The sequence below is a fragment of the Centruroides sculpturatus genome, unplaced genomic scaffold (assembly GCF_000671375.1).
Source record: "Centruroides sculpturatus isolate CEXI.00-Female unplaced genomic scaffold, Cexi_2.0 scaffold1128, whole genome shotgun sequence".
In the NCBI taxonomy this organism is placed as follows: Eukaryota; Metazoa; Arthropoda; class Arachnida; order Scorpiones; family Buthidae; genus Centruroides; species Centruroides sculpturatus.
The window spans coordinates 123,563-138,539 of NW_019385590.1; positions in this window are offsets into that span (position 1 = coordinate 123,563).

The window sequence follows — 14,977 nt, forward strand, 5'->3', positions numbered from 1 at the left end:
TGTAAACAATACATCTCCATGTAACGATTACCAGCGTACCTATTCATCCATATCAGCATTACATAATTTATGAACAACACTTACGTTAGAACATAATAGAAGTTGAAAAAATGTGTTTCCATTATAACTCTCGATTATAATTATAATTTATATAAAGAATTTTCTATCAACACAATTAAATTGCTGATCTCAGAAGTTATCTTAAGTTATATTTCAAAATTAACATCTTCAACTTGAAAACTACTTTACGATGAAAAAAAGCTGAAAGCTTGATTGTTATATAAGTGTTTCGTAAGGTATAAAGGTATTTTTAAAAATTCAAACGTAGAATGACAGATTTATAAACTAGAATTATTTATCTCTGTAAATAGGAAAAAAGAAGATTCGAAAATCTCGAAAGATAAATCTTATTTGCAGCTGAGAGTATATCATCGAGCCCCAAGTCTTTCTTCAACTATTAGACTCGATGCTTCGGTGGTAAAAATCTATTTCCACTTTTCCATTTGACTTATTCTTACATCTTTCAATATTTTTGCAATTTCTCAATTCTGGATTAAACTTCTATTGTGTAATTGAAAAATACAGATTTACAAACGCAGGATAAGTTGAACGAGAGAAAAATATAACCTTTTTAATAGAAGCTTATAAGATAGAGATTTAAGAAGCTTTAGCTTAATAGAAATCCGGAAATTTTTTCCATATTCTTTGAAGAAATGAATAGAAGTATGGGGGAAGTTTCAATTTAGGAAAATGAAAGAATTTATAAACAATTTTTAATACTGTATTTTCATTATTCATAATATAAAAGTGTTTTAGTATTGCAAAAACATACTAACAATTACATTCATAATTTAAAATAATTATGCATAACTGTATATTCAGTTTATGAGTTTAAAAGATTTATTAATGGTCAGAAGTAATAAATAACAAGTGTTTTCTACAGAACAATTCATGCTTAATATTGTCATCTAATTCTGATATTGAGTAAAATTAAAAATTATTCTATAACAGCGCTTTAAATTTTTCCATTCGCGTGCTCAGGTATATGCATACACAGGTATATAAAATAAATATACAAATAAAACATTAACTGACAATAAATGAAAGAAATCTAATTCAAAACAATTCTTCGTTACCATTTATTTGGACTAAAATGTTTGCATACTAATGATTTGAATGTATTTGTTTATTTTTGTGTAGAGTTAAATCTTGGCTGAATATTTAATACTACAGGACACAGAATATCTTCAATGTTTTCAGAGTTGATGGATACTTTAATTATACAATCATCAATGATGAAAACAAAAAAGATTATTACAATTATAGCAAGAAGAATAGTGAAAAAATTGGGAAGAATTTAAATAATACTGTTTTTTTCATGTCAAACACAGAACGATAAGAGTAAATATCTTAGGTATGAATTTTCTGTCAGGAATTGGAAAAGTCTATTCTACAAAGCTTTGGCGCCAATCAAAACGACCGAGAGTGGTTTAAGTTCTTTATCTCAAGAAATAAACATTTATGCAACTTCAGGTAATAATGTTCAAAAATCTTTATAAAATCAGTTCTATAAAATGCTATGCATAAAACCAATATCAGCACAAAATGAAAAAAAACTCCATTTCTAGTATTTTTGTGTCAAAACAATAAACTCGTTTGTTAGATAAATCAGTAGGCTATTTGTGTGTATTGAAAAGTTATTTTAATAAAAATTTTTAGTAAATAGAGAAACAAATATCAATAATAAAGGTAAATATGGCACAATCTTAAATCATCCGGTCTTACTTTGTATGGTTTGTTCTGCATAACTTTTCTAATTAATCCAAATATTTTAAAAATAATCAATTTAAATTTTTTTAATCTCGAGAATTCAAAAAGTTCGGAAAAACACAATTCCTAGCCACAATACACAACCGAAAGATGTATAAATTTTATACAGTACGTACATGCTGAGGAATGATAGCAAGAAAATTTAATTAACATTTTCATTTTCGGTAATTAAACTATCATGTTTGTAACATGCCTTCAAAGATTTGTGTGCTCTTACAGACGTAAGAGCACACAAATCTTTGCTGGCATTGCCCGGCATAATGGCCTGTGCAAGATGGCAAAGTTTGAAAAAAGTAAACGGTAGTAGAATGAGATTGGATAAGGGAGTAGATTTAATTAAAAAGTAATAGCAAATTACAGCGAGAAAGGCTGTACAAACGTTTTATTTCTCTGTTAAGCATTCATAATGTGATTTTAATTTTAATTAAATATTTTAAATCAAAATAGTTCTCGAAATTATTTTTGCAACCGGTGTTGGAGAATCTGACAGTGGAATACTTCTGGTTGAAGTGTATCCTTCGGCAACAATTGCCATAGTTTTCGCCATCCCCAAATTCTGTTACGCGACCCATTTGTAGCCGCGACCGTTTGAATCCTATGTGATCCGCAGAGAGAGCAAATGGGACACTTTTCCTCCCTAAGAGCGAGTAAAAAATTCCACAAATTATAATCGTAAAAGTGATTGAGATATGTAACCTTACACCTTCGACCATGGACTGCTTTGATAGAATACTGTATTCAATAATAAATTGTGGAAAAACTTCCAAAATTAAATAATTAAATAAAAATTTTAAAATTTCACAAAAAAATATATTTCAAGAAATAGTCTTCATCTTTTGTCCATACCATACCTTAAGAACAAACAGTGTTACGGTGGAGTCGACCATTTATTTACACTCTTATACGTCTCGTTGAATTTCTTCTTCTCTCAACCTTTTCGGTAAATTCATTTTTATTTTTGTTTTTTAAATTTTTCCAACAAATCTGTTCCATCGTATTTTATATAAATATTTGCGAAAGCTGACAAATTTCATTTCAATGACGTAAAAGTTCATTATAAGAAAGGAATCGGTGACATCACTGCATATAGACCAATACGTCTCCATAGTAAATTAATAAAACAATTTAAATATTAGATGAGCCAATTAAATGAGCACGTAACATAAATAATGAGCAACTGGCTAAATTATTTTGCTAAAGATTTCTTTACTAAGAATTGCTTACTTTGTTGGTTAAGAGGAATTTTTAACTTTCTCAAATATTTCTGTAAAATACGATGGAACAAATGTATACAAAGATACATAAATAAAAAGAAAGTGTTTTATTAAGAGAGAGTTGAAAGAAAATCAATGACAAAATTTGTAAACACTGAAATGGAAGCAATTCTTTAATGTAGACTATATATAAAGTCACCAACTAACAAACCATGTGAGTTTTTTGAACCCATTTGACGTTCTTTCATTTTTCCCTTGAGTTCTTTCTCAAGAAGAAAAGATGTTGACTATTAAGATTTCCTTTTCCTGTCTATTTTTACAATTTACTAGCAGCGATATTTGGCCTTTCTCAGGCAAAGTAGAAAGGACAAATATTAAAAATTAAAACCATTACTTGTTTAATATTAAAGTTTTGTTACTTGGCCTGGAAAGCGCCTTGTATATCTGCTAGTTTTCGTATTAAATAAAAAGCTAGTAAGGGTTATTGCTTGACTTTCTGGCCACTCGAATAGGTGGTTAAGGGGACCATTAAGAAATCCGATAATTTTCAATTATACTACGATAAAATTTAAATAATAACAAAAGCATACGATAAATAATTTTGTTAAACTGTGAAATATTTCTGTATTTAAAAATATATTTACATATAAAAAGAACACTAATACACATTAGCACAAAGTTAGGCAAAAGGCTTGATTTTGAGAGTAGAGATGCTAATAACCAGTAAAATTTTCCATTAAGTCCGACATCACTCGAAATATGCCTGTAACCCTTTGTAGCTTCCCACCTCTGGACTTTTAATCACCCACATTAATAGCACCAATGGCCAATATATAGAAATAAACATGCGAAGTTTCATAAGTTTAGTTCATCCAGTCCTGAGATATAATGCAAAATAGCCGCTAACCCCCCACACACACACCTACTAAACTACAAATACACCGAAAGACATTTTTAAAGGTTTTGTTTTTACATTTGGCTTCTTAAATGTTAAAACGTCGAGAAATGAAAGAAAAAGATAGCCGGAGAGGGGGAAAAAGTTTGACCGATCACCGTATTTTTTACTTTCCTGGCTGTGATATAAAACAGAGAAGAAGTATGGCGATTGATCAAAAAATGACTCCCCTCCATATTTTTACATTTTTGAACTCAGGAGACCTTGAAATATCGAGGGGAAAAAAGATTCGGAAGTTTTTTCTGTATGTATGGATGTTAGTATGTGTGGGGGCACGATTTTGTTTCACATTGTTTGAAGCTTAATAATTCCTGTGTTTTTTGTCGAAAATTTCTGAAATTTTGCAGGAAGGTTTTATAACATTGCTTATTTTGAGATATGAAGTTATTTTTTGTGCTGATACTAGTGTACTGTATAAATAGCAATATTTATTACTTACAACGCGAAATAATAATTATTGTTTATTAATTTGATAAAATACTGTAGATTTAAATTGGATTAGGGTATTTATATACTCAATGAAATTGTCACAGAAAAAACTATATATAGCAACTGTTACGAGTTTAGTTTATTGTTAGGTGTTCAAATAAATCTCTAGAATAAAAAAAGAAATTGTTACACATTGTTTGACGAATGTGACATATAAACTAACTGTTGCTTTATTTAGTTTCAACTAAAAATATCTGTTGATTTAACGATACTTTATATAAATTAAAAATTAATTTTCGCGAATAAAAGTGAAAAAACAAATATACAAATAAATAATCGAAAGTAAAATTTTTATTCATTTTTTAACAAATGTCATATACAATAATTTAGCTTTCAGATAATTATTAATTTTTACATAGAAAATATCTTTCTTTGTAAATACAGGAACTAATAAAATTGATAAAAATGGTAAATAATATGGAACGATTTTCGTGTCTTTACTTTTTATTTGTATTAGATTAAATAGAAATACTTGACTAAATTGTAATTGACTTGTTTATTATTTCGAATAATATAATTACTCCCATATAATGTGATTTGTTGTCATTTATTTGTTAAATCATTTGTAATTTATACCTATTAAATATTAATATTGTTGTTTTATAAAAGATTATATCAATCTTCTTTTCTAATTATGCTCTTAATTGACTTGATAGTGATTAACTGTAATTTTTTTTACCAGTTTTCTTGCAGTTTGATATAGCTTTGTCATTAAGACGTGAATTTTTAAAAAATAAATTGAATAATAATTAATTTATATGCTAATTTAAAAATTAAGAAAAATTCGGCAAATTCACTAAATCTTGCATTACTTTTCTGCTTGTTATTAGATATAAAATAGAGAAAAATCCAGCAACCAGTTGCTTAACTTTTCCGGAAACATTTAGTAGCGCCATCTGTTATATTTTATAAAAACACTTTCTTATAATTTTAAATATTATAAAATGACAAAAAGCTTACTTTTGAGGGTAGGGATGGGTTTTATAACAAATTGTAAATGCTAATAACTCGTTATTAGCATTTACAATTTGTTACAAATACGTGAGCCGTTCACAGCCCGGCACACGTATTTGTAAAATCTAAGTGACTCGTACAACATGGAATTCATATAAAACGGAATTATCAACAGTGTTATAAGGGGGTCAACTGTAAATGATCCATAATTTAATAAAACTAGAATGATGAAGTTAGATCTCATCAACTTTTTCAAAATCTGAATACGTATCCAATAATGGACAAATATTCAGTGGTTGGTACCTTCTACTTCCAACGATTTTAATTTCGAACGTTCCAGAATTACAGGTGAATAGTTCCGCTTAGGACTCGAAACTACTAGAAACAGTTCCACATCGGCAGTTCCAGTTCCAGAACTACCAACGCATGTTTTATTTTGAACTCTTATGAATACGGCTTTTAACGGAACAAGAAATTAGTTTTGTGGTATTTTAAATTTATAAATATATTTTAAAAATTTATACTTTTATTATACTTCTTAATTATTCGTTTTTATTAGTAAACTAGCAGATATTTGAGGCAGTGTTCGGCCAAAATAATAGTAGGATAAACGGTTAAAATAAAACTATATATTGTATATATAAAACCGATGAGAAACCGTCGAGTCCAACAGCAATTCTGACATAACATAATGATTTTGTCTAGTCCAAAAGTCTAAACAATTCCGAGAAACCGTTCAGTCTGAATAGTTTCCTACTTGGATCAATTCCAACAGTTCCAGTTCCAGAGGCGGAACTAGATTTTTCCAATCTCTAATCCAGAGTGCGTATATTATACTAATATAAACTAGTATGATTTAAATAAGTTCAATATTGTGTTATTTAAGAATTTAAATTTCTGTCAAAGAAAAAAATAATAATAATTAAAATTAAAATGACGGACATAATGACGAGCAGACATTTTGCAAAACGTACCTTTTTTTAACTGAAAGAGTAATAATTTTTAAATGAAATGAAAAATAACAATAAAAATCGATATCTCGGGAACGAATGGACGAAACTTGATAAAATTTGATACGTGGGTCGGGAAAAAATAATAGATGACGACGATACTCATATTTTGTCAGGATAACGCGTATATCTTTAGTGTTTTTAATCAAATGTGAATTCGGATAGACAAAAAGTTTTTTAATTCTAATAAAGTAATGTTCGCTTCCTTAAGCCGTTCGTTCGTTTGTTCGTTTGCTCGCTTACTTGATGGCTTCCCTCTACCGAGCCTTATGATAATTTTTTCCTTACTAGTCTTTTGTGAAAATCTTAGAAAAATTATTTTTTAGAATTGGGTGAAGATGTATCACCTTCACTCAATTCTCATTAATAGTTGTTAAACAACCTATTTTCCAAATAGCATCTTTACCGAAACTAACCTCTTAACAATGACATCGTCATAGTGCCAGGCTGCAAATTTAATGTCATTTTTATTTTAATTTAAAATATATGTCTACACCTCAAATTAGTAGTGTCTTGCCCCTGTACATCATACTTTTCCTGTTAGCAACAATCATTATCTAACTCCTTTCGNACTAACCTCTTAACAATGACATCGTCATAGTGCCAGGCTGCAAATTTAATGTCATTTTTATTTTAATTTAAAATATATGTCTACACCTCAAATTAGTAGTGTCTTGCCCCTGTACATCATACTTTTCCTGTTAGCAACAATCATTATCTAACTCCTTTCGGGGAAAATTTTGAATTGAAATAACGTAACTTCCGGTAGTATAGTTAATCGTGATCTCTCCTATTCCTGAGGTTTCTATATCAGGTCTTGAATTTCATTTATCTAACACCGTTTTCGAGATTAAAGAAAGACGGGCACACGGACAAACGGACGATAGTAGGAATTTATAGGTCTACAATTTTTTTCAAATTGCAGCTTAATATATTAATAATTTGAGTGAGTGTTGTCTTATTTTCATTCTTATAAGGTCTTGTGTGTAGGCTTCTATGACGACTTACGTAATGAAGTTGGATAAGAAATTTAATAACTACAGCCTCAAATAGCACTTCATGTTGCTTTTAAGTTAATTAATTTTTTATTTGTTGTTACATAAGCTGTAATCTAAGTCAACAAATATAACAACACTTCAGTTTCTAAAAATAGTTTTCTTTAACTGGAATATCTAATGGAAGATTATTATTATTATTTAAATGTTTAAAATCTTTTCGAGCTATAACTATATTTCGAGCTATAACTAAATACAGAGAATAAAAACGCAATTAAAATACAGTTAACAATGTTCTACGTAGATTACAGTTAAGTGATTTAAATTTGTTAACGGTTATCTCCATTAAACTTCAGGAATTAAAGTAAAAAGAATTATACTAGTTAAAGAATTTGTTACGTTTTTTTGATTATGCTTATCAAGATATTATTTTTTATTACATAAATAAATAGAATTACACAGACATAAATATAATAATTAAGTGTAAAGTAAATTATATTTCATTTCTTTATACTGTATTTTAAAAATAGTACAATTTTTGAGTCAATAACTGTCTGTTCTTGGACTTATTATTGGTGTAGGAAGAACAAAGTCAAAAATTTAGTATTAATGTTAGCTATGCATTTGACGTAACGTTAAATTTATTTCGGCATTATTCAGTTATAATTTGTAGCTTCAAACAGCGCCATTCCACGAGAATTGTAATCTTTTTTCTCTATCAACATCTTTATGACACTAAATATTATTTATTTCGTATAATTCATGAATTTCATCAAATACAGTAACTAAATGTATTTGAATGGAGGGAAGATTTACACGGTTCTCCGGAATAAGTTTTTCCCTCTCTTTCCTATATTAATTAAAATTTAATCTTATAATCAGCATATTATCAGTTGTTTATTAAATTGTCAGAAGCAGAAATTATCATAAGGAAATGGAAATTCTGATATCAAAGTCATTTCCGTAAAGTAGAAATAATACTTATATTATAGTTTAAAATTTATAGTATTTTCATATATTATAAATAATTTTTACAACCGAATATTTCTTATACTGGATAATTTTTTACAACTGAAACACCAATCTTTTTAAGATATATCAATACAGTCGACCCCTATAACACTGTTGATTATTTCGTTTTATATGAATTCCATGTTGTACGAGTCGCTTAGATTTTACAAATACGTGTGCCGGGCTGTAAACGGCTCAGGTATTTGTAAAATCTAAGTGACTCGTACAACATAAAATTCATATAAAACGGAATTATCAACAGTGTTATAGGGGGGTCGACTTATTGTGAAGTTACTAAATTGAATTGATGGCAACTCAACACATGGGTGATCTGCCAAGGAGGGGTGCCACTCGGGAAGACTTCTATAGGAAACTGGACCCTGTATAGATGTTAGACACGTGAAAGAAACCCCGAATAACTTTACGCGGCTGCACTTTGGTCAGGCACGAACCCACGACTAGTGTCACAGTGATGATATTCATTCGGCCGCAGATGGGCCATTTTAAAGTAATGCATAATTTTTCTATTGATGGAAGATATATTATAATTATATTTCAGTTAATTTAAAAAAATTAAATAATCTTCCATCAATAGAATATAAATTTGAATATAAATATAAATTTGAATATAAATCAAACTTGAATATAAATTTTTCAGAAATCATTTTAAGGGATGACGATTCCGCTCATCTGATTGCAATTATATTTTTCATAATATAACGTTATAGGGATCATTCTATAAAACAAATCACATCAGAAGCCAATTTTCCGTATCTACAAAACAACTCGCCCTTTATTTTAAAAGAAATTCGAAAGTTTTAAATCAATATAAATGGTTTGTAGCCAAGTAATTGAATTTTGGATTATTCTCAAAATGGCGTAACGTATCTTAAAATATCCATCGAAGTTTCAAATGCAATTATAGTAAAAATATCGAAGTGTGTTCCAATGTAAAAAGAAGTATCCTTTTTCAAACAAGTTTAATAACTTTTGAAAACATTTTGTAAAAATTGCAATTATAAACCCGAAAAATTAACAACTACATTATTATTTTTTCTTGTTGAATTTTAATTAATTATATTTTAAGATTCTTTTACAATCGACGAATAAGTTATTTATAATGTTTACAAAGAAATTCAAATAAAATATTCTGTCAATTTGTCGTCAGATTAATGAAAATGTCAACATGGCACACAATTGTTCTACCAAGGCTTTGTCAACAAAATACAAATTATTTCGCAAAGTTAAATTGACAGAAAATAGGAAAATCGATGAAAAAAATCTCTACATAAAGAATAAGTTTTATCAGAATATTTTGTCCTTCGGTATAAGATATTTATTTGATAAAACATTTCAAATATTTTTATTTCATGTATTTTTATAAGTTATTTTTAATATGTGTTGAGTATCCTTTAACAGTAAGATGCAACTGTTAATATTTTTTAATTAAGGCTGAAGTAATCAAAACTTATGTAAAATGTAAACAATATTTACATTTAATTTTTTATTAAATATTATAAAAAATAACTTATCTATATTCCTTCTTTATTAAATTTACATGTCATTTCGGAATACGAAATTTATAATTATGAGAACAATGTTTAACTGTTAATATCAAATTTATCATACTGTATTCTTCTATCCCAATTTATCGTATAATCTATACAATACAGATACAACATATTAATATTCAGCTTATAAATGAGATATATAACATTAAAAAATCGCCAAACGAATGAGATTTAGCATATGAACAGCAAGATCAATCGTAAAAATGAATGTCACCTGTTGACAAGCGAATCGTAGACCTTTCTTATCTCTTGGGATTTAAAATCCAGACAGAAAGGAAAATATTTTATTTTACTTTTTCCCTGTCAAGATTTTGATTGTTTCCCTTGGCTGTGTGTGATTTATTTATAATGTTTATATTTTGAGTGTAGGAATCTAACTTTATTCAAACAAGTATCAAAATTAACATGGCTTTTTTAAATATAAAACTAATATATTATAATATAATATTAAACAATTTTTAAAAGCCTTTTTCATAGATTTTTCTTTCGTTTTAAGATTTGATATGAGTGGTAATGGAATTCTTTATCTATAATTAATATATAGGAAAGCAGCATGAAAAAATAAGCTAGCAAGACATAAAATGAAAGTTTATGTTTCTAAATTTTATTTAATTTATGCCTATTCAATGTATACTTAATAAAGANTTTTTCTTGTTGAATTTTAATTAATTATATTTTAAGATTCTTTTACAATCGACGAATAAGTTATTTATAATGTTTACAAAGAAATTCAAATAAAATATTCTGTCAATTTGTCGTCAGATTAATGAAAATGTCAACATGGCACACAATTGTTCTACCAAGGCTTTGTCAACAAAATACAAATTATTTCGCAAAGTTAAATTGACAGAAAATAGGAAAATCGATGAAAAAAATCTCTACATAAAGAATAAGTTTTATCAGAATATTTTGTCCTTTGGTATAAGATATTTATTTGATAAAACATTTCAAATATTTTTATTTCATGTATTTTTATAAGTTATTTTTAATATGTGTTGAGTATCCTTTAACAGTAAGATGCAACTGTTAATATTTTTTAATTAAGGCTGAAGTAATCAAAACTTATGTAAAATGTAAACAATATTTACATTTAATTTTTTATTAAATATTATAAAAAATAACTTATCTATATTCCTTCTTTATTAAATTTACATGTCATTTCGGAATACGAAATTTATAATTATGAGAACAATGTTTAACTGTTAATATCAAATTTATCATACTGTATTCTTCTATCCCAATTTATCGTATAATCTATACAATACAGATACAACATATTAATATTCAGCTTATAAATGAGATATATAACATTAAAAAATCGCCAAACGAATGAGATTTAGCATATGAACAGCAAGATCAATCGTAAAAATGAATGTCACCTGTTGACAAGCGAATCGTAGACCTTTCTTATCTCTTGGGATTTAAAATCCAGACAGAAAGGAAAATATTTTATTTTACTTTTTCCCTGTCAAGATTTTGATTGTTTCCCTTGGCTGTGTGTGATTTATTTATAATGTTTATATTTTGAGTGTAGGAATCTAACTTTATTCAAACAAGTATCAAAATTAACATGGCTTTTTTAAATATAAAACTAATATATTATAATATAATATTAAACAATTTTTAAAAGCCTTTTTCATAGATTTTTCTTTCGTTTTAAGATTTGATATGAGTGGTAATGGAATTCTTTATCTATAATTAATATATAGGAAAGCAGCATGAAAAAATAAGCTAGCAAGACATAAAATGAAAGTTTATGTTTCTAAATTTTATTTAATTTATGCCTATTCAATGTGTACTTAATAAAGATAAGTGCATTGTGCGATTCGAGAGTTAAACATTGACTAAAGACCAAATATAAACAAAACCTAAATAATATTCATTTAATATAAATACTGTAGTAAAGTAAGTTTCTAATTCTCAGCGCGTAAGAAAAAGTTACCATATTTTGAGAAAGTGGCATACATGCTTCAAATTAATTTGTATAGAAAGAGGAAGAAGAGCGTATCATATGATTCGATACAATTACGTTACGAAACTTCAACAAAATTTTTTTGTTTTAAATCAGATTCCCATTTGGAATAAATAGAAGCATACGTCTAATAAAATAATGCAAAGAAAAAACATACAGTAATGTATTATTTGAAAACATTAAAGAAAATCAAATTTATGTTTTATTTTAACCAAATAAATACGTGTCAAAGTGTTATAAATGAAATTATTGAATACAATTATATAATATTATATAATATTATATAATTGTATAATATTATTTTTATATAATATAATATTATTTTTTATTTTATCTAGTCAATAGAATACGTCCTATTTTGAGAGAATAAATGATAAAATTTGATGTAATCATTTAAGATTAACAAGGAACCACTGAAGAAAAATAATTTGTTAATTTTAATGATATTCAGAGATAGCAATAAACAATAAGAATAAGTATATAAACCAATATATAAAATTTCATTAAATTTTAGTACATCACCGACAAATATAAAAGAATTTCCAAATAAAAATCTTCAATTGTAGTAATTTTTAACCTCAGAAAATTCCTAGTTTGTAATTAATTATTAAGTTAAAATGTAATAATTTGCGAATTGACGAAGGAGGGGATCGAGTTCGAATTTTTTTGTACATTTGATGAACGAGTTGTATAGAGACAGGGCCATAATCTGTATATCTGGAAAGTGAATTAATATCAAGTAATTTCAAGTGCTAGTCGGAGAGAGAAGGGAAAAATGCGATAAATCCAGAATATCATGCCAGAAGATATGGAGGGACTTAGTTTTCAAATCTCCGATTGCCGTCTAATCCTATATATAACTTTAAAAAAATCGCCAAACGAATTTACTTTTAACAAGTATTTCTTATATACAGAGCCGCCCAAAGGGTAACGGGGATTCGGGACAAAATACATGTTGGGAGCCCAATAGTAAAGTAATTATGTAATATTGTATGAAAGTAAAGAAAGTTACGAAAAAATCATTAAAACGTTGTATAGGGACCCGTATTTCCTCGAGGCCCAGAGCAATTTGCTCCTTTTGCCCTTCTCTGCGGAGTCCTTGCTAAATTTAGACCCATTTTAATATCTATTACGAGACATTTAACATAATTTATTAAGTAATAAATATTTAAAAACTTAAACGAAAATAAAAAAACATGTTTTAAACGATTGAAAGTTTCAAAATGTGATTATCGCAATTTCTAGTTAATATTTTTTGTGATTAATATATTTTGATTTATTTTCAAATAAGATTATAAATAAATATACAATGTTTTGTTATTAAAAATAATTAAACATTATTATGTTATTAATTCTTCTGTGTAATATTATTTTTGAATTAAAAAAAACAAAATAAGAAGAAAAATCAGTTTTTGGTGCTTTATATCAAATAACGATTACCGCCATCTGTTATTGAAAAAAAGTACTAAAATTTGTAATTTTCTTTATACTGTATATGAATTACTAAGATGAATTATTACTGACTTTTCTAATTCGCAGTTATTTCAATATAAAAATTTACAGTTTTTTTAATATTAAAAAAAACTGTAAATTTTATATTGAGTGCGAGTCCTTCTAGGATATTTTAAATTAAATTTATTTACTTCTAATTATTAAATTTAACACTAGATGGCAAAGTAACCGCTTACTTTTAGCCAAATTTCTTAATTCCTTAATAATTAATTAGCCTAATAAAAAATCCAGTTATTCGCTTGATATTTAAATATCAGAATAATTGAAATTAAAATTCTAACATTAACAAATAAAAGAAATATGATATCGTTATATTATTTTTTTACTCAGAGATCATATTTACATTGTTTTTATTCTTTTTTATTCGACCAATTTTATTCAAAAATATCGAAAAATATCGATTACCACAGTCTCTGAACTCAATCTATTACAATTGTGTTCGGTTTCAAAATATACAGATTTTAAATAAAACAAATGAAATTACCGTCATTTCTAACAATTTTAAATAAATGATAAATAATGTTTCTAATGCAAGAAAAGAATAATAAATTTCTGTTAAAACGACGTTTGAAAAGTCATTTTGCATTTTCTAGTGCTTATGCTTTTATAGTATTTCATACTATTGATAATTTATAACAAAAAATGTTATTGAATTTTTAAACTTTTTGTTTATATTTCATCTGAAAAATTAAAGCCTTAAGTTTCTTTTTTTTTTNCAAAGGGTCACATGTAGACCATTGGTTCCTTTGATGTTTTTAATCCTACGGGCACGATCTACAGCACTGATGTAGTCAAAACCACCTCATTCAGGATGCATTTTTACATATACAGTAAGACCCTGCTTAACATGGGGATGCATTCCTAGATGACAAAGAGTTAAACTAGATCATTTTAACATAGAGTAAATAGAGAAAGGGGGAATACGTGACCAAACATAAACAGATTTTACTTTAATTTTAAGTTATTTTTATATTAATTTGTTTAATAATGTATGTTAAATAACACATGAACATATGCACACAGAAATATAATGTTTACTTTTTTGCGACAAAGGTCATGGCTTTTCTGAAATTCTTGTTTTTTGCGATATAGTCGTGTAGTGTCAGTTTTTATTCTTATTATCATTTTTTCTTTCGTTAATTATCAGTTTTTTTCTTTCGTTAAGCAAATGTCAGTAGCAGAAGATCGCATCCGAAACATCTCGTTTTGCACTCCTTTCAAAATCTGGATCATTCGCTACAATTTGATCAACAGTTTTGGTTATTGTTACCAAACTTTTACTAAGGAAATCTGTATCAAGTTCTTTGGGTTCTTTGTTTTCAGAATCACTGTGTTTTCCAATTCTACATGAATTCCTTGTTCTGCCAGTTCTTGAAAATCATTGTTGGTAAGGCTCTCACCAGAAACTTGCAATAACTCCTCAAAATCCTGCTGTATTGATTAGGTTGACTATTTGGTCAACCT